The 21,840-nt window shown below is 47.8% G+C and overlaps 1 protein-coding gene across 1 annotated transcript in view; it reads left to right on the top strand.

Moving 5' to 3' along the window:
• The window catches only part of sim2 (SIM bHLH transcription factor 2), a 178,602-nt gene that overhangs the window by 55,155 nt on the left and 101,607 nt on the right, over positions 1-21,840 (top strand). The gene's annotated exons all lie outside the window — the stretch shown is intronic.

Below are 21,840 nucleotides of genomic sequence, written 5' to 3'. Positions count from 1 at the left end.
TATAAAACAAAATTGTGTGGATCCTTGATGAGGTCCCATCCTGAAAATATACATTCAGTTTTGGGAAGTTCACCTCAGATTGGCCTTGAGAGAGGTCCAGGGCAGACTGGCGACAATGCTTTTTAAAAATTCATTTATTGGACGTGGGCATTGATGTAGATCAGTACTTATTCCCCATCCCTAATTGCTCTTAAGAAGGTGGTGGTGAGCTGCCTTCTTGAACCGTGGAAGTCCCTGAAGTGTAGGTGCACCCACAGCGCTTAGGAAGGAAATTCGAGGATTTTGACCCAGCAAGGGACGGTGATATATTTTCAAGTCAGGATAGTGAGTGGTTTGGAGGGGAACATCCAGGTGCTGGTATTCCCACATACCTGCTGGAACGTCCAGGTGCTGGTATTCCCACATACCTGCTGGAACATCCAGGTGCTGGTATTCCCACATACCTGCTGGAACATCCAGGAGCTGGTATTCCCCCATACCTGCTGGAACATCCAGGTGCTGGTATTCCCACATACCTGCTGGAACATCCAGGTGCTGGTATTCCCACATACCTGCTGGAACATCCAGGTGCTGGTATTCCCACATACCTGCTGGAACATCCAGGTGCTGGTATTCCCCCATACCTGCTGGAACATCCAGGTGCTGGTATTCCCACATACCTGCTGGAACATCCAGGTGCTGGTATTCCTACATACCTGCTGGAACATCCAGGTGCTGGTATTCCCACATACCTGCTGGAACATCCAGGTGCTGGTATTCCCCCATACCTGCTGGAACATCCAGGTGCTGGTATTCCCACATACCTGCTGGAACATCCAGGTGCTGGTATTCCCACATACCTGCTGGAACATCCAGGTGCAGGCATTCCCACATACCTGCTGGAGCATCCAGGTGCCGGTATTCCCACATACCTGCTGGAACATCCAGGTGCCGGTATTCCCACATACCTGCTGGAACATCCAGGTGCTGGTATTCCCACATACCTGCTGGAACATCCAGGTGCTGGTATTCCCACATACCTGCTGCCCTTTTCATAGAATCGTAGAGAATCATAGAATTTACAGTGCAGAAGGAGGCCATTCGGCCCATCAAGTCTGCACCGGCCCTTGGAAAGAGCACCCTACCTAAGCCCACACCTCCACTCCATCCCTGTAACCCAGTAACCCCACCTAAACGTTTTGGACACTAAGGGCAATTTAGCATGGCCAGTCTATCTACCCTGCACATCTTTGGACTGTGGGAGGAAACTGGAGCACCCGGAGGAAACCCACACAGACACGGGGAGACTCCACACAGACAGTGACCCAAGCTGGGAATTGAACCTGGGACCCTGGAACTGTGAAGCAACAGTGCTAACCACTGAGCTACGGTGCTGCCCTTTTGGTTATGTTAAGCGGTGGTGGGTTTGGAAGGGGCTGTTGAAGGAAATCATATAACAGAAATAATAGAATCACTACAGCGCAGAAGGAGGCCATTTGGCCCATTGAGTCTGCACTGACTCTCTGAAATAGCAGCCTACCCACATCCACTCCCCAATCCACTCCACCCTACCCCCTGCAACATCCCTGGACACTACGGGGCAATTTAACACAGCCAATTTACCTAATCTGCACATTTTAGGAGCCTTGGTGAGTTGCTGCAGTGCATCTTGTGGATGGCACACGCTGCTGCCACTGTGTATCAGTGGTGGAGGAAATGAATGTTTGTGGCAGGGGCGTAAAACAAGTGGGCTGCTTACAGGGTTAAATTATGAGGGGCAGGTGGTGCGGGCTTGCTTTGAAGTTTCTTCTTTTTGGAAAATATTTTATTAAGGCATATATAATTTTAACAACAGTTTTCAAGAGGAACAAACAACAGAAAAAATAACACCAACCCAAGCAACAACCAAACCCAGCCAACACGGCTTCCATACACAGTTCCCCAGTACCCCTTTCCCACTAACTATTCCCATCTCAACCACTCCCCCATGCCTTCCTCTTTAACTTTACCAGCACCCCCCCCCCCCCCCCCTTTATATCTGCTGACAGCTTAATCTTCCTCAAAGAAGTCAATAAACAGCTGCCACCTCTGGGTAAACCCTAGCATCGATCCTCTCAGGGCGAAGCTGGTCTTCTCAAGCCTGAGAAACCCGGCCATGTCACTGACACATACCCCCGATTTCAGGGGTTCCGAGTCCATCCACACCAATAAGATCCATCTCCGGACTACCAGAGAGGCAAAGGCCAAAACGTCAGACCCCTGGATCTTTCGACACACCAAACATCACCACCTCTGGACCCGGAACCACCCATACCTTCAATACCGTGGACATGGCATCGGCAAATCCTTGCCAAAATCCCCTCAGCTTCGGACATGCCCAGAACATGTGGACATGATTTGCGGGCCTTCCCGCGCATTCACCACACCTATCTTCCATGCCTTCAACGAACCTGCTCATACGGGCCACAGTCACATGAGCCCTGTGGACCAACTTGAATTTAAACAGGCTAAGCCTGGCATACGGTGAGGACGCGTTAACCTTACTCAGGGCATCCTCCACAATCCCGCCTCTAATTCCTTGACCAATTCTTCCTCCCTTTTCATTCACCTCCCCTATCGGGGTTCCCTCGCACACCATAAGTTCTTTATAAATTTCCGAGACTTTCCTCTCCCCAACTCCCGTTTTCGACACTACCTTGTCCTATATCCCCTGGGGCGGTAGGTCGAGACCGGCCTCCGCACTAAGTCCCTCACCTGCAGGTAGCGGAACCCATTGCTTTGTCGTTCCTTGAGTACAGAAGTTTAAGGATGATTTGACCCAGGTATTTAAATGTGTAAAGGGATTTAATAGCCTTGGTGCTGAAAAATGATTAACTCTGGTCTGATTAAGAAGATTATTGGAACAGAGCTCAGCCGCTCGGAAGAGAAAACAAAAATCTGGAAGCAATTTTCTGCCATGATTTAATAAATGGTAGAACAGAATCAAGGGGCTGAATGGCCTATTCCTGTTCCTAATTTATTATATTAAGACATTTCGGAGATTAGCTTGACCTCATTGTACTGAACATCACAGACTTGAAATAAAAGTATGAGAGGTGAAAAGAAAACATCTGGAGTGAGAAAGCTTCTGATTTAAATAATATATATTGTAGGAAAGGAAGATCGAGGTAGATAATGAGAGCTAAAGTTACAGGATACAAGGAAAGAAAGAATTGGGCCTGGAATCATGAGGTGGATGTTGATTCAAATGCAGTGAGCATACAACAATGGAAAGAGTGTACAGAAAATGTGGAGCCAGGAGAAATGATCAGAAGTGAAATTTATAAAAATAATTGCACAAGCAGTGTTAAATGCTGTGGCTGATTTTTGAATGTGACGGAGTACAATGGAAAATGTCTTCATGTTTCCCATCATCCGTGGTCACCCTATTTCCCATGCAATGCTTAGTGTGGTGATTGGCAGAATAAGCTCACTGATGTGTCCATCACTCCCAATGGGCCTTGGTGGAGGCAGAAGGCAGGAGTGGCTAGAATTGTGCATCGATTCACTAATTATCCAAATGGGAAACCAAAACATGATTCAGATCACTATCATGGCAGTGCTTCAATTGCTGTGTTTGCTGGGTATGTACTCTTCTAATGACAGCAAGGCTGGTATCAGGTCCAAGTGGAGTTCACAGATAGTAACTAGCAATGTACAGAGTCAGCCCCAAGTCTAAAGACAGCATATATTTATTCAACTGCCAGAAAAATTCATATTCAGCAGAATATGATGCACGGTACACACCCATGTGCAAATATGGCATGTAATAAATGTCACACTCAATCACATAATTACATTTCTAAAACCTAACGCCTAATGCAACCCATAAGCTTCTTTTTGGGGAACTAAACAACCTTTGCAAAATGCTGCCACTTCAACATTTTCAACATTTTGCACATTTCATTCATTCAGAAGAGGATTTTGAGGATTATGTTTCAGGAATAAATTAGAGTTTTGTAAATTACAAGTTGCTCGTGATTTTAATTATTCTTATGAGAGTTTCAATCACTGTTCAGACTCATCTGTTTTGAATTGAAATTCCTATTAAAATTGGGCATTGTTCCCTAATGCAATGTATTTGAGCAATGATTGTGAACTAATCCTATTCTGCTATACGTAATTTGGTGCATTGTGGCAAGATGTTTGTCAGTCACCATTTGGACTATTTTAATTTGCCAGAGACCTTAACAGATTGTTATTTCAAAACTATTAAAATTATGAAGTCTATAAGTTTGTTATGTTTTGGACTGTGTCTTTAAATTTAAAGTAAAAATGAAGGTGGTCATGTGACTTGTTCTGATGTCAGTCTGATAATAAATTTGGGTGTTTTGATTAGTCAGAATATAAAGAACCACAGAGAATGACTAAAAGGTTAACCAGGAGAAAGAAATTAAACTATGAGAGGAAAAAAGCTAGAAATGTAAAAATGGATAACAAGAGTTTCTACAGGAGCAGCATGGTAGCATAGTGGCTAGCACTGTTGCTTCACAGCAGCAGGGTCCCAGGTTCGATTCCCGGCTTGGGTCACTGTCTGTGCGGAGTCTGCACGTTCTCCCCGTGTCTGTGTCGGTTTCCTCTGGATGCTCCGGTTTCCTCCCACACGTCCGAAAAGACGTAAATTTGGTCATTCTGAATTCTCCCTCTGTGTACCCGAACAGGCGCCGGAATGTGGCAACACAGGGCTTTTCACAGTAATTTCATTGCAGTGTTAATGTAAGCCTACTTGTGACAATGAAGATTATTATTATTAGGTATTTATAAAGGAAAAGTGGAAATAAAGTGAGTGCTGGTCCTCGAGAGAGTGACAATGGGGAGTTAGTAGATAACAAGGGAAGTGTGGATGAAATGAACAAATATTTTGCTTCCGTCTTCACTGTAGAGGATACAAAAAACATTCCAGTGATAGTTGTATATCAGGAGGTGGAAGAGAGACAGGAACTTGGTGAAATTACAATCACTAGGGAAGTGGTACTGGAAAACCAATGGAGCCGTGGGGTTGACATGTCTCCGGGTCCTTCTGGACTTCACCCTAGGGTCTGAAAAGAGGTGGCAAATGGGGTAGTAGATGCATTGGTGTTAATTTTCCAAATTTCCTAGATTCTGGAAAAATTCAATCAAAGTGGAAAGTAGCAAATATATGAATTCAAGAAGGGACGGAGGCAGAAAACAGGAAAATAGTTAAAGAGGTTCTAGCTGGGGACTTGGAGAAAAAACAAGGTAATTAGGAAGAGTCAGCATGGGTTTCTTTATTCATTCATGGGACATGGGCATCACAGGCTGGGCCAGCATTTATTGCACATCCCTCATTTCGTAGAGGGGGCAGTTAAGAGTCAACCACATTGCTGTGGGTCTGGAGTCACATGTAGGCCAGACCAGGTTAGGAGGGCAGATTTCCTTCCCTGAAGGACATTAATGAACCAGATGGATTTTTACGACAATCAGCAATGGTTTCATGGGCATCATTAGACTTTTTAATTCCAGATTTAGCACTATGGTGTTGCTCCTCAGTGACTGGGACATGCTCTGAAGTGCCTTGGCAAGTTCCACCTGCCTCTAGGCCACGCTCTGCAGTGCCTAGGCAATGACCACCTGCATCTGGGACACTTCCCTCAGCAACTGGGACACGATGTCGAGGCCCTCAGCCTTGGTGGACACAGACTGAGCCATGTCTTGGGCGCCATCAGTCATCACGCTGACCTTGTACTCCAGGCTTTCCACTGCTGTTGCCACCCTAGCTGCGTTGGGCTCGGTATATTGTTGGCCTCATCTGCATCTGTAACGTTTGGGACTCCTCCAATCGACTATGCATTCACCGGAGTGTCGCTGACATCCCCTCCTAAAACTCATGGCCATCCCCTAGCTTCTGAATCAACCCGGGGGGGGGGGGGATCCCTGAATAATGGCCCAGCCTCATCAGATGGAGATGCGGCCAGAGAATTGACATGTGGTCAGTGAGGGGGGAGGATCATTTTGTCTGGCATGAGCAACGCGGTGAGATAGTTCATCTGGGTGAAGGGGCGGTGAATCCTCACCTCTGTAGCGCAGGCCAAGCTCGCTGTCGGTGAGTTCTCTCTCCTCGGCCATCCCTGTGATCTCCAGGGTCCTTTCCTCATGGGGGTGATGAGACTTTGATGTCCGGAACCCCGCTGCCCACCAGGGCCCTTTCCCACCTATTATGGGCTAACTTCCCCTGTGAAACAGAGATAGCCTTGTGAGCTGCACACTTGATACATCAGGAGAGTATTTGAGAGGTGGCATGTATGGGCACCACTCCTGGACCTGGAGGGGTGGTACTGGTGAGTGCTGGGGCGTGCTGGGGCGCAGGCATGGTAATATGCTACGGGGGAGGAAGTGCGCGGTGTCAGCCACCAACTTGTTGAGGAGGGGAGGTGGCGGTGGTCAGCATGGTGGCAGGCAGGACTGATGCCAGGGAGCTGGCGACGTAGAGATAATTGGTCTTCTTCCCTCACTGAACGGCAGTCCTCCTGGTCTTGCTGCCCAAATTGACGGTTGCTGCCATTGCCTCCCAGGCGGCATTGGCAGCCCTATTGCTGGTCCTCCAACCCCCCTTAGGGGAAGAGGGTGTCCCATTTTGCCTCCGCTTCTGGCAGCCTGGTCAGGTTGGCATCCCTAAAAGGTGGAACAGGACTATGTGGTGTCATAATCATGTATTGCCAGGGAGCTGATTCGGAGGGAGAGTTTATGAGCAGCTACCCTTGTTAGCGGGCAGCTGACAGCCACGGCCCAGGCAAATCAACAGGCGGGGCAGCCAGTTCGACCGTGAAGCTCATGGGGGTCATTTCCGGCACTACGTGCCATTAAATATGGGCCACGGTCTCGCCAGCTCAGCCGTCAGTAGGCACCCGAGAAGTCGTGCCTGATACGGCACTTAGAAATTTCCCTGTTAAATCGCGTCCAAGGAGTTTGCAGACAAATGTAAATAGATTGAGAGAGTGGGGAAAACCTGGCAGATGGAGTATATTGCGTGCAAAAGCAAAGTTATTCATCTTGGCAGAAAGAATAAGGAAGCAGAGTATTACATAAATGTAGAACGGCTGCAGAATTCCGAGATGCAGAGGGATCTGAGTGTTCCAGTGCATGAGTCCCAACAGGTTAGCATTTAATTACCAAGGCTAATGGAACAATATCCTTTATTACGAGAGGAATTGAACATAAAAGCAAGGATGTTATACATCAGTTATACTGGACATTGGTAAGACTGCATCTGGACTAGTGTATGCAGTTTTGGACCCCTTTATTTAAAGAAGGATTTCATGTATTAGCGGCAGTTCAGAGAATGTTTACTGGATTTATATCAAGTATGAGCGGGTTGTGTTCCGAACATGGGTTGGACAGGCTGAGCTTATTTCCACTGGAGTTTGGCAGAGTGAGTGGTGACGTTATTGAAGTTTATAAGACCCTGAATGGCATTGACAAGGTAGATGTGGAAAGGATATATCCTCTGGAGCGTGAGTCCTGAACTAGGGGGCATTGTTTTAAAATTAGGAGTCACCATTATTGGATAGAGATAAGGGACGGGATTCTCCGACCCCCCGCTCGGTTGGAGATTCGGCAGGGAGGGGGGGGGGGGGGGGCGGCGGGAATCCTGCCCCCGCCAGCTGCCGAATTCTCCAGCGCCGGGGTTTTGGCAAGGGTGGGAGCTGTGGCGCGCCGGTCGGCGGCTGCTGGCAGCATCCCCCCTCCCCCGGCGATACTCCGGCCCGCAATGGGCCGAGTAGCCGCCTGTTTTCGGCAGGTCACACCGGTGTAAATCACAACAGGTCCTCACCGGTGGGACCTGGTCCACGGGCGGCCTGCAGAGTGCAGAGTCCTCGGGGGGGGGGGGGGGGGGGGGGGGGGTGCGGGGGGATCTAGCCCCGGGGGGTGCCCCACGGTGACCTAGCCCGCGATCGGGGCTCACCGATCCGCGGGTGAGCCTGTGCCATGGGGGCACTCTTTCCGTCCGCACCAGCTGCTGTCAACCTCCGCCATGGCCGGTGTGGAGAAGAACCCTCCTGCACATGTGCTGTGATGATGCCAGCACACACTGGCGCTCCCGCGCATGCGCCAACTCGCGGCGGCTGGCGGAGCCCCTTCAGCGCTGGTTGGTGTGGCCAAGCTCTTCCATGCCGGCTGGCACGGCGCCAAACACTCCGGCACCGGCCTAGCCCCTGAAGGGGGCGGCCCAAAGACGGAGTGGTTCACGCCACACCTCGGTGCCGGAGTGGCCCGCCCGCTGGTTCGTGGAGAATCCCGCCCAAGTAATTTTCTTTTCAATGTTTCTGCGACTTTGAAACACTACCTCAGAAGACAATGGATGCTGCGTTATAAGACCATAAGTCAAAGGAGCAGAATTAGGCCACTCGGCCCAGCGCATCTGCTCCGCCATTCAATAATTCCTGATATTTTTCTCATCCCCATTCTCCTTCCTTCTCCCCAAAACCCCTGATCCTCCTTTTATCAAAAACCTATCTATCTCTGTCTTAAAGACACTCACTGATTTGGCCTCCACAGCCTTCTGCGGCAAAGAGTTCCACAGCCTTCTGCGGCAAAGAGTTCCACAGCCTTCTGCGGCAAAGAGTTCCACAGCCTTCTGTGGCAAAGAGTTCCACAGCCTTCTGTGGCAAAGAGTTCCACAGCCTTCTGCGGCAAAGAGTTCCACAGCCTTCTGCGGCAAAGAGTTCCACAGCCTTCTGCGGCAAAGAGTTCCACAGCCTTCTGCGGCAAAGAGTTCCACAGCCTTCTGCGGCAAAGAGTTCCACAGCCTTCTGCGGCAAAGAGTTCCACAGCCTTCTGCGGCAAAGAGTTCCACAGCCTTCTGTGGCAAAGAGTTCCACAGCCTTCTGCGGCAAAGAGTTCCACAGCCTTCTGCGGCAAAGAGTTCCACAGCCTTCTGCGGCAAAGAGTTCCACAGCCTTCTGTGGCAAAGCGTTCCACTGATTCACCATCCTCTGGTTGAAGAAATTCCTCCTCATCTCTGTTTTAAAGGATTGTCCCTTTAGTCTGAGATTGTTTCCTTGCTTCTAGTTTTTCCTACAAGTGGAAACATCCTATCCATGTCCGTACCGGCCTCGTAGCATCCTGTAAGTTTCAATGAGACCCCCCCCCCTCATCCTTCTAAACCCCAACAAGTACAGACTCAGAGTCTTCAACCGTTCCTTATATGACAAGCTCTTCTTCCAGGGATCATTCTTGTGAACCTCCTCTGGATCCTTTACAAGGCCAGCACATCCTTCCTTAGATACGGGGCCCAAAACTGCTCACAATACTCCAAATGGGGTCTGACCAGAGCCTTATACAGCCTCAGAAGTACATCCCTGGTCTTGTATTCTAGCCCTCTTGACATGAATGCTAACATTGCATTTGTCTTCTTAACTGCCGACTGAACCTGCACGTTAATCTTAAGAGAATCGTGAACAAGGACTCCCAAGTCCCTTTGTGCTTCTGATTTCCTAAGCATCTCCCTATTTAGAAAATAGCCTATGCCTCCATTTCTCCTTCCAAAGTACATAACCTCACACTTTTCCATGTTGTATTCCATCTGCCACTTCCTTGCCCATTCTCCTAGCATCATTAAATATGTTTAAGTCAGAGGTACATAGATTCTTGTTTGACAAGGAAATCAAAGGTTATCAGGGTAAATGGGACTGTGGAGCTCAAAACACAAACAGATCGGCCAAGGTTTTATTTAATGACGGAGCAGGCTCAAGGAGCCAAATTACTTACTTCAATTTCTATTTCATAATATTTTACCTTCGTATGACAAAAATCAAGAAAAGGCTTAGATTGTTTTACTGGATAGAAGGTGCGAGTTATTTACACATAGACAATGGCAGCAGCCTTTGTGTAACCAGTGGAGACTGTGAGTCTCCTAAGTCCCAGAAAGGTATTGAGATGTTGAGTTGCCAATGATTGTATTTTAAACTGCCCGTTTAGCTCCAAGATGAAAGAGCACTGGACCGTCAATGATAGCTAGTTAGCATTTCAACCTAGATACAGGGCCCATGTGATTCACAGTGCCATGGCAAAGGATGTAGAGAAAGCCATTGTAGAGATTAGGTTACAGGCTTTTTTAGACTATCACTGGATATCTCAGGCCAACTTGAGTATGATTGGATCCAGGAGACAGAAAGCAACAAGAAAACAAAATATCTGTATGGTTCATGATGCAGGAATGTGGCTGGTAACTCAGGCTTGGTTGAAAAGACCAAATTCACAGGGAATTAAAATGAGACAGAAAAAGTCCCTGTCCTTGGATTAAATGGAGAGACTCCAGGAAAATAAGATATCACCATGAAAGCCCAGTTCCAAGATTGCATGTTACCCCAAGCAGTGGGACAAAAAAGAACAGGAATAAGCCCCTGGGAGCTATGGATCACTTTGGATTGATTCTGGGAAAATTGAACATGCACGTCAAGGACAATGTATATATGTGAATGTTTTTCAGTTGGTCTAAGAATAAAGAGAGGGACGGAGTAGTGGGGCACATGGTGTATATCACCCTGTGGTTTAAAGTATAATGAATGAAAAATGAAAATCGCTTATTGTCACGAGTAGGCTTCAATGAAGTTACTGTGAAAAGCCCCTAGTCACCACATTCCGGCGCCAGTTCGGGGAGGTTGGTATGGGAATCGAACCATGCTACTGGCCTGCTTGGTCTGCTTTAAAAGCCAGCAATTTAGCCCAGTGTGCTAAACCAGCCCCTATAAATTGCCGACAGAGTGTTTAGTTAATAGTGTTTTTAGTTATTTGTTACAGGAAAGTTCTTAAACCTGAAATCCTGAAGTGTCATTCTTTCAAATATTAACTGGAATTTTGAATCTTCTTTTAAAGTTTTTAGCCTCTATGAGGGTCTGTTAGCTGGCAGAGAAGATTCTAGGTGTTGTAACAGGAGCAAGTTAGTGAGCATATTTAAATGTTTTACTTACAATGACACAGGGTCAGAGCACAGATGATTTATTGCTTAAATAATTACACTTATTAGTAGAATATAATGGTTCGCTTGGGAAATAGAAAAATACTGAGATGGTGGTTGCGGTACATTGTTGAGTACAGCCATTTCCCGTAGCTACAATTTGGTGTAATAAAAATAACCAAAGTTATAGTATAACTGCTAACGGCACCTTCAACATAGAAAATGTTCCAAAAGATCTCCTTAAGAATATAATCAGATAATGACTGACACCAAACTAAAGATCAAGTTAGAAGGGTTCACTAAAAGCTTGGCCAAGGACATGGGTTTTTAAAAATAAATAAATAATCTTTATTGTCACAAGTAGGCTTACATTAACACTGCAATGAAGTTACTGTGAAAACCCCCAGTCGCCACATTCCGGTGCCTGTTCGGGTACACAGAGGGAGAATTCAGAATTCTCCCTGGTACAGGAATTGAACCCGCGCTGCTGGCCTTGTTCTGAAGAAGGACAGGAGATACTTAGTGAGGTAATTTTATAACTTGGCACCTAGAATTCTCCAGGCACCGTGGCCAATGTTGGAGCAAAGGTAGCAATGGATGTACAAACAGCCAGAATTGCAGGAATACGGAATCCTCAGACAATTGTCAGACTGGTGCAGGATACAGAGACAGGCAAGGGTGAGGGCAGGAAGGAATTTAAGCACAACAATAAGAATTTTAAATTTGAGACATTAGGAGACTTGGAGCCAATGTGGTCAGTGAGGGCAGGGGCGATGAGTGCATGGGATTTGGTGCAGTGTCAGATGCAGCAGAATTCTGGATGAGCTGAAGTTTATAGAGGGTGGGAGGTCAACGCGGAAGACTTTGGGAGACAGCTCTGGAGGTAGAAAAGGCATGAATGAGATATTTGGAACAAATTAGCTACGGCAGTCTTTATGACATGACTAAGTAGATAAAAGCTCCTGGAGTATTTTCAGCCCATTGTATAATATTGACATATATTAAGTGTGTCCACTGTGTGAGATGTATTATATGAAAAACCTTCAGGAGGTAACATTGATAGGCTGTGTTTTCAATGTAGTTATTTGTAGTGAATGCAGTTGAAGTGATTACATTGTAGGCCTAACTTCACAATCCTATTTCATGTCTAACATGGTTTCACATTAAAATTTGCAGTTTGTATTTTTTGCTTCATTTGCAGTGATATTTTTCTGCATGTTGCTCTTTGCAAAGCACTGAAAGATTTAACTAACAAAGACAAGTTCAGCTGCAATGGTACTTGAGTTATTCCCTCACTGAGTATTATACCAGGATCTAAAATTATAGATCCCCCCATATATACTGACTGGATAAAGTGAGAAAGCTGGTGTGCTTCTCACCGACTGCCTTTTCTCTCCTTATCCCTCCTGGACATGGAGACCCTTCCCGCAACATCCCCACGTACATGGCACACCAAGGGGCAGTCCTGGGGGCAGTTCCAGGGTGCTAGGGGATAGTGCTGGGGGCAGGCAAATCAAAACCAAGATCTCGCAGTTGAGATTCTCAGTTTTGGGCTCTCGTGGGGTTTCACACCCCTGCTGCCATTTGCACCCGTGATGAATGCAGGCACGAAATTCCCCTCAAAGCTCCTATCTCACATCCCTTGGGTGAGACATTAAACTGAAGCTCCATCTGCCCTCTCAGGCGATTTTTAAAAATATTCTTTCATGGGATGTGAGCATCACTGGCCAGGCCAGCATTTATTGCCCATCCCTTAGCGCCCTCGCGAAGGTGGTGACGAGCTGCCCTTTTTGAACCGCTGCAGCCTATATGGAAAACTACACCCACAGTGCTGTTAGGGAGGGAGTTCCAGGATTTTCATCCAGCGTCAGTGAAGGAATGATGCTGTATTTCCAAGTCAGGATGGTGTGCATCTTTGAGGGAAGCTTGCAGGTGCCCCTGCTGTCCTTCTCCTTCTAGGTTGTGAAAGCCATGGATTTGATGGCGTTGTCAAAGAGGCCTTGGCGAGTTCCTGTAGTGCATCTTGTGGACGGTACACACGGCTGCCACAGTGCATCGGTGGTGGAGGGAGTCAATGTCTAAGGTGGTGGATGGGGAGGCAATCAAACTGGCTGCTTTGTCCTCAATGGCATTGTGCTTCTTGAGTATTGTTAGAGCTGTCATCCAAGCAGGTGAAGAATATTCCATCACATTCCTGCTTTGTGTTTTGGAGATGTTGAACATGCTTTGGGAAATCAGAAGTAGGTTACTCGCCGCAAAATTCCCAGCATCTGACCTGCTCTTCTAGCCACAGTAATTATATGGCTGGTCCAGTTCATGTTCTGGTCAATGTTAACCTCCAGGATGTTGATAATGGGTCCATGATGGTCCTGCCTTTGAAGGGCAATGGGTGATTGTTGGATTCGTTGTGTCCAGATGGTCACTGCCTGGCACTTGTGTGGCACAAATGTAACTTGCCACTTATCAGCCCAAGCCTGAATGTTGTTCAGGTATTGTTTCATATTGACATGCACTGCTTCAGTATCTGAGGAGTTGCGAATAGTGCTGAACATTGTGCAATCATCAGTCAACGCCCCACGTCTGCCCTTTTGATGGAAGGAAGGTAATTGATGAAGCAATGAAGATGATTGGGCCGAAGATGCTATCCTGAGGAACTCCTGGAGTAATGTTCTGGGACTGAGGTGATTGACATCCAACCACCATAATCACCTTCCTTTATGTTAGGTATGACTCCAAGCAATGGAGAGTTCTCCATGGGTAGGTGCCAGCATCGTAGTGGCACTGAAACAGCTTGTCTAGGGGTACAGCTAGTTCTTGAGCACATGTATTCAGTACTATTGCCGAAATATTGTCAAGGCCCATAGAGTTTACAGCATTCAGTGCCTTCTCCCATTTCTTGATATCTTGTGGAGTGAATCAAATTGACTGAAGATTGACATCTGTGATGCTGGGGATTCCCGGAAGAGGCCGAGTTGGATCATCTGGCATCATTGGTACGTCTGGCTGAAGGTTAATGCAAATGCTTCAGCCATCTCTTTTGTACTGTTGCACAGGGCTCCTCCAACTTTGAGGATGGGGATATTTGCGAAACCCTCTCCTCCAGCTAATTGTTTAATTGTCCACCAACCTTGATGATTGGATGTGGCAGGACTGCAGAGCTGAGGCCTGGTCCATTGGTTGTGGGATCTTTATCTCTGCCTATTGCATACTGCTTATGTTGTTTAGCACGCAAGTAATTCTGTGTTGTCGACTCACCAGGTTAACACTGCATTTTTAGGCATGCCTGATGCTGCTCCTGTCATGCCCACCTGCACTCTTCATTGACCAGGGTTTATCTCCCGACTTGATGGTAGATCGAGTGGGGATTTGCCAGGTCATGTGATTACAGATTGTGTTCATGTACAATTCTGCTGCTGCTGATGGCCCATAATACCTCATGGATGCCCAGTTTTTCATTGGTTGATCTGTTCAAAATCTATCCCATTTAGCACAGCGCAAAGTGCCACACAACACGATAGAGGGTATCCTCAATATGAAGACCGGGCTTTGCCTCCACAGTGCGGTGGTCACTCCTACCAATACTGTCATGGACAGATGTATTAGTGGCAGGCAGGTTGATGAGATGAGGTCAAATAGGGAGCCTCTTATTGGCTTAGATATCACCTGCTGCAGAGCCAGTCTAGCAGCTATGTTCCTTAGGACTCAATCAGTAGTAGTGCTACCGAGCCATTCTTGGTGATGGACATTGAAACCCACCACCCAGAGTACATTCTGTGCCCTTGTCAGTCTCAATGCTTCTTCCAAGTGGTGTTCAATATGAAGGAATACTGATTCATCAGCTGAGAGACAATCAGCAGATTTCCTTGCCCATGTTTGACCTGGTGCCATGAGAGTTTATGGGGTTCGGAATGGATGTTGAGGACACCCTGGACAACTCCCTCCCAACTGTATACCACGTCTGGTGGGGTCTATCTGCTTGGTGGGACAGGACATACTCAGAGGTGGTGATGGTGACGTCTGGGACATTCTTTGTAAGCAATGATTCTGTGGGCATGACTATGTCAGGCTGAAACTTGATTGATATGCGGAATGGCTCTCATTACTTTGGCATAAACCGCCAGATATCAAGAAGGAGGAGAGGGGTCGGCAGGTCTGAGCGTGGCACTATCATTTCTTGTGCCTCGATCGATGCCAGGTTCATTCTAGCTTCATTCGTTTTTCATGGTTTGATTTTACTGAGTGGCTTGTGAGCCATTTCACAGAACAGTTAAGAGTCAACCAATGACTGTGCATCTGGAGTCATGTAGGCCAGGCCAGGTAAGGATGGCAGATTTCTTTCCCGAAAGGACATCAGTGAAACAGATGGGTTTTTATGACAATAAACAATGGTTTCATGGGCATTATAATTGAGGCTGGCTTTTAATTCCACCAGCTGCCGTAGTGGGATTTGAACCCATGTCTTCAGACCATTGGGCGGGACCTCTGGATTACTAGCCCAGTGACATTACCACTGTGTCACCACCTCCCCTAATGTAAAACATCCCATGGCACAATTAGAAGAAGAGGAATGGAGTTCTCCCATTGTTCTGAAATATTTACCCCCTCAAAAAGTATCACTAAAACAGATTACCTGGTCATTATTCCTTTGCTGTTTGTGGGATCCTGCTGTGCACAAATTGACTGCCGCATTTCTTATGGTATAAACTGACTACACTTCACAAGTATTTAACTGGCTGTTAAGCATTCTTGGACATTGTCTTACAGTGACACGAACCCAGGTTCGATTCTGACCTCGGGTGACAGTGTAGAGTTTGCATATTCCCCCCGTGTCTGTGTGGGTTTTTTCCGGTGCTCCAGTTTCCTCCCACTGATCAAAGGTGTGCAGGTTAGGTGAATTGGCAATGTTACATTGCACAAAGTGGCCAAAGATTGGGTGGGGTTACTGGGCCTTGGTAGGGTGGTCTTTCGAAGGGCAAGTGCAGACTTGATAGGCCGAATGGCCTTCTTCTGCACTGTAGGGAATCTATGACATTATGGGATCATTAGCTTCGCTCTATATGTGTGATATGTCAGCTGTGACATGTCTCACCAACTCTATTTCACAAGGTGGAGGGGTATCATCATGTTTTACTACCTTCTGCAGGTTGACCTGCAGTCACCTGACCCAGATTTTGGCTCTTCCCATAGAAATAAATGTTATCAATGAAGCTCTCATGTGACCAGATCCTTCCAAAATGTGCAAGGAACATCTACCATAATAGATAGTCTGCAGTGCACATATTTATTAAACAAATCACAAACACCATCTTTGCAAGGGCCAACACCTCTCTCACTTTCCTTGTGAAAAGGGAGCAACATCTGGAACAGGAGCAGATTATTCAGCTGGTGGTGAGATTTGCTCAAGTGTAAGGTGTCAAAAATGATACTAAAATGAGTATCCAAACTCATCATGTAACCCCCAAGATCTACTTGGACAGAAAAGGTTAGCGCTCAAAGAAATGACTAATTAGATGCTTCCTGACCACAAGAACATTTTTATAAAGGGAAAATTGCATATACCTTCATTCCTTCTCAATCTACAAAGAGAAAGAATGGCTCAGTGCTACAGTGGTTAACACTGCTGCCTCACTGTGCCTGGGTCCCAGGTTCGATTCCAGCCTTGGGCGGCTGTCTGTGTGGAGTTTGTACATTCTCCCGGTGTCTGTGTGGGTTTCCTCCGGGCGCTCCGGTTTCCTCCCACAGTCCAAAGATGAGCAGATTAGGTAGGGTTATGGAGATAGGACAGGGGAGTGGGCCTAGGCAGGGTGCTCTTTTGGAGGGTTGGTGCAGACCTGAAGGGGTTAATGGCCTCCTTCTGTACTGTAGGGATTCTATGATTCTGTGAAATGTTCATTCGGCGACTCTGCACACATGCATTGTGATGAAAGTTTAGAATTTAAGTTTGTGCCATGCATGATGAATCCTCACAGGAAATGTGTGTGCAAAAGTGAGGGATACTTTTTCCCTTTGCTTTTCTCCTTATAGCAGAAAAACACTTCATTTATTACAGGCAGCTCTGAGAAACCCAAGTGCATTGACCCAAATTACAACCTCCCGCTTTTTGACAATGGACAAAAATCATGACTATTTGTTATTCCAAAACACAAGATACATCCAATCTTCATCAAAAAGTCTATTTTAATTTCCCCAGTTAATAAACATGCTTTGTGGAACTGGCGGGAAGATTATGGGTTCCATTTCCTGTGGGCGTTGAATTAGTTGATTTCTACCATGAGCTTCAGGCCTTCTAAGCGAGGGACAGGGAAAAGTAAACCGCGACAGGGGAGGACTAAGCTTTCCTAGCGAGCCTGGAGTAGCAATGCTGGTCCCACAGGGAAAAATAAAAACTGTCCTTTTTAGCCGTCTCCTCCCTCTGTTACCCAGCATCCATTAAGTGATCGCTGGATAGACATATGGATGAAAATGGAATAGTGTAGGTCAGATAGGCTTCAGATGGTTTCACAGGTCGGCGCAACATCGAGGGCCGAAGGGCCCGTACTGCACTGTAATGTTCTATGTTCTATGTTCTATCCTTTTCACCATCCTCTGCACGAGGCTCCCCTCCCCCCTTTCTGGCCATGCTTTGCTCAATTTCTTTGTCCTTTGTCTGTGAACTCACTACCATCAGATCGGCCCTATCCTCTACATTATTCTAACTAATTATCCTATTTTATATCACATTTGTTTGTTCAATTCCTCATGTTCAGTGAGTTAGTTCAACGTTGACTGAAACTGGATGCAGTGAAACTAGAAACAGGCTTCCGACACAGGAGATGGTTGAACACTGTTTTATTGAACTTGCCGATTGCTGTACATAATCTGCTGTGGGTTGACACTCTATTAATCTAACTGATAACCTCCTACTGGCTTGACCAGACTAGCTCTCTACCACATGGAGATGATGCTCACTGGCCTGTGCACTCTAACTATCTCAGCAGCTGTGTCCTGTGAGAGAGGGAGAGTCTTAATGCCCTGTGGGCTTTATAGTGGTGGTGTCCTGTCTGGTGATTGGCTGTTCTGTGTCGTGTGTGTTCATTGGTTATCCTGTGTGTCAATGACTGCCAGTCCGCATCTCATTATATACATGAGTGGATATTATGACATCTCCCCTTTTTAAAATAAATTTTGGAACGTGGCTGTATGTGCATGCATAACTATGTACAAGTGGTGAATGAATGAACATATGTACATGGGAAGGTGTCTATCGTGCAGATACAGAGCAAACTCAACAAAATTTACAAGACTTAAGTCTATAGATTCAGTCTTTGTGGCAGGCAACAAATTCTTGTCGATCACCGCAGAGGTGGAGGGGGGGGACGCCGGCACCTGGACAGGCGGGTTTTCTTCCATTTCGGTGGCCTCGTGGACAGGCGGGTGGCCTCATGGTGCAAGATGTCCGTAGGAGGCATGATGACATGTGGAGAAGTGCGGTCAGGTGGTGGGCAGGGACCTTTACGCAGCGCCCTCCTGTTGCGCCGTAGAATGGAGCCATCAGCCATTTTGACAATGAAAGACCTGGGGGCAGCCTGTCGGACGACAACAGCTGGGGCTGACCAGCCTCCCTCAGGCAACTGGACGCGAACAACAGCTGCTGGAGCCAGCGCAGGCAGATCCGTGGCATGAGCATCATACGTGATCTTCTGCTGGTCCCTGGATCGCTGCACTTTCTGCAGCACCGTGAGGTGGTCGAGGTCTGGAACATGGATGGCAGGAACAGTCGTCCTCAGGTTGCTGTTCATGAGCAACCTTTTGCCAGCCATGGGCAAGGTGTTGCGTCACGCGCTGCAGTAAAGGATCTTTGGCAGTTTCTTTGCGTATTTGGACAACTCGTTCATCAGTGGCTGGGAGGTTGCTGGCTCACTGCACCTATGCCTCAATGTGGCGAATGAAGTCGCCCTGTTCACACGGCGTGGTGACGGATCGGGATAGGGCATCCGCGATGATCAGCTCCTTACCCGGTGTGTGGATGAGTTCGAAGTCATATCGGCGGAGATGAAGAAGAATTCGCTGCAGCCGAGGTGTCATGTCATTTAAATCCTTCTGGATTATGTGGACTAAAGGCCTGAGGTCTGTTTCCACCGTGAACTTTGGAGGACCGTTAACGTAGTCATGAAACTTGACTATTCCTGTCAGAAGACCCAAGCACTCCTTTTCGATCTGGGCATACCGTTGTTCGATCGGAGTCATGGCCCTGGAGGTGTATGCCACTGGAGCCCAGGGCACCGCCCGAATGACGTCCTGGCTTGCTTCTGTGGATATCTTGGTATCCTTGGTCGGGTCAAAGAATGCCAGTACTGGGGCTGTGGTGAGCTTCGCCTTCAGCTCAAGCCTCTCCGCTCGATGTGCGGGAAGCCACTGGAACACTGTCGACTTTTTAACGAGATGCCGGAGGGCCGTGGTGTGGGATGCCATGTTGGGAATGAATTTCCTGAGAAAATTTGCCATCCCGAGGAAACGGAGGACTGCCTTTTTGTCCTCCGGAGTCTTCATGGCATTGATTTCCAGCACCTTGTCAGCATCAGGTTGCACACCCTGCTGTGAAATGTGGTCACCCAGAAACTTGATAGCGGACCAACCAAATGAGCATTTGGCCCTGTTGAGCTGGAGGCCATTTTCATGAATCCTCTGGAAAACCTGTTTGAGGCGAGCGATGTGATCCTCGGACATTGTGAACCAGATGATCACATTGTCCACATAGACTCGCACCCCCTCGATGCCCTCCATCATTTGCTTCATTATGCGATGAAATACTTCGGAAGCTGAGATGATACCAAAAGGCATGCGGTTGCAGCAATACCTGCCGATCGGAGTGTTAAACGTGCACAGCTTTTCATAGAATTTACAGTGCAGAAGGAGGCCATTCGGCCCATCGAGTCTGCACTGGCTCTTGGAAAGAGCACCCTACCCAAGCCCATACCTCCACCCTATCCCCATAACCCAGTAACCCCACCTAACACTAAGGGCAATTTGGACCCTGACGGCGATTTAGCCTGGCCAATTCACCTAACCTGCACATCTTTGGACTGTGGGAGGAAACCGGAGCACCCGGAGGAAACCCACGCACACACGGGGAGAACGTGCAGACTCCACACAGACAGTGACCCAAGCCGGGATTCGAACCTGTTACCCTGGAGCTGTGAAGCATTTGTGCTAACCACTATGCTACCGTGTTGCCCTTTTGACTGGACTCGTCCAGCTGTATCTGCCAGAACCCACGGGAGGCGTCCAGCTTGGTAAAGAAGTAGGCATGAGCCATCTCACAGGTTAACTCTTCACGCTTTGGGATCGGGTAGTGCTCGCGCATGATGTTGCGATTCAGGTCTTTGGGATCAATGCAAACGCGGAGTTCACCAGAGGGCTTCTTGACGCAGACCATGGAGCTGACCCAGTCTATTGGTTCCGTGACCTTTGCGATAATGCCCTGGTCTTGGAGCTCTCGTAACTGCGTTTTCAGACGATCCTTGAGAGGAGCCAACACTCGGCATAGTGCATGGATGACTGGGGTGGCATTCGGCTTGAGCAATATCTTGTAACGATATGGGAGCGTGCCCATCCCATCAAACACATTGTGGTATTGCGTGAAAATGTCATCTATCTCAGCCTGGAGATTTACATTGGTCGAGGCAGTCGCCGGTGTCGAGGACATGGCATGGACGCGCTGGACCAGATTTAGGAGTTTGCATGCGCGAGCATCGAGCAGGGATGCCTTGTCAGGCCGGACAATTCCGAATCTTAATGCCACCTTGAGTGACTTGTGATATACACCTAGCTGACACGATCCGCTGGCAGCTATGGAATTGCCATTGTAGTCAAGGAGCTGGCAGGCTGGTGGAAGAATGCTAGGTTGGTCTCGGATGCTGTCGCGGTCCGACTGTGATATGAAGTTTGCAAATGCGCCAGTGTCCAATTTAAATTGGATGTGAGACTGGTTGACTGTGATGACAGCACACCACTCGTCGTCAGGCTCCACACTCAGGATTAAAAGGCGGTTTGCAGGCACGGTGGAGACCAGCTCACGTGTGGTGATGATGCCCACCTGATATGGAGACTTGAGGCAGTCAGCATCGGAGTCCAGTGGGCTGTTGGGATCAGAATCCTGCATGCCTTGTTGTACACAGCGGACACGTCTGCGCTGCAGCCGGGGTCGCTGGCTGTTGCTCGGTGGAGCGGACCTGCAGAAGGCCACGTAATGCCCAGGCTTTCCACACTGTAGACATCGCCTTCCTTTGGCTGGACATTGCCGCTTTAAATGGGCGGAGCCACAATTTGGACACGTCATGATGCTGATGTCAGCGCGTTCTGTGCGCCATCGCGCATGCACAGTGCGGTCGGCCGACGTTTGCACTTGCACATTAGGGTCTTCGGCCTCATCGTACACCCGGTAGTGGCGTGCATGCGTAGGGACCCGGGAAAAGCGCACGAAACGGCCACTCTTTTCGATGCTCAGGCCTTGCATTTTTGTGATGGCCTGCACCCTTTCTGCCTCGTGGGAGGCCGGTTTTGCAGTTTCTGCCGCCCTGATGCGGGAGTAATGATTCCTGGCATGCTCATGGACAACGCACGTTTCGATGGTGACGGAGAGGGTCAACTGTTTGATTTTGAGCTGCTCCAGCAGGGAGTCGGACTGGACCCCGAAAACGATCTGATCCCGGATTATAGAATCAGCCGTCGAGTCATAAATACATGACTGCGCTAGGATGCGGAGATGGGTCAAGAAGGACTGAAAAGGTTCATCCTTACCCTGAAGCCTCTGTTAGAAGATGTACAATTCAAAGCTCTCATTCACCTCAATGTCGCAGTGGTTGTCGAATTTCAGCAGAACCGTCTTGAACTTCGTCTTGTCTTCGCCATTGGCAAACGTGAGC

The sequence above is a fragment of the Scyliorhinus canicula genome, chromosome 7 (assembly GCF_902713615.1).
Source record: "Scyliorhinus canicula chromosome 7, sScyCan1.1, whole genome shotgun sequence".
In the NCBI taxonomy this organism is placed as follows: Eukaryota; Metazoa; Chordata; class Chondrichthyes; order Carcharhiniformes; family Scyliorhinidae; genus Scyliorhinus; species Scyliorhinus canicula.
Note: the sequence above shows the minus strand (reverse complement) of the source record. Positions and strands in the feature narration are given on the sequence as shown.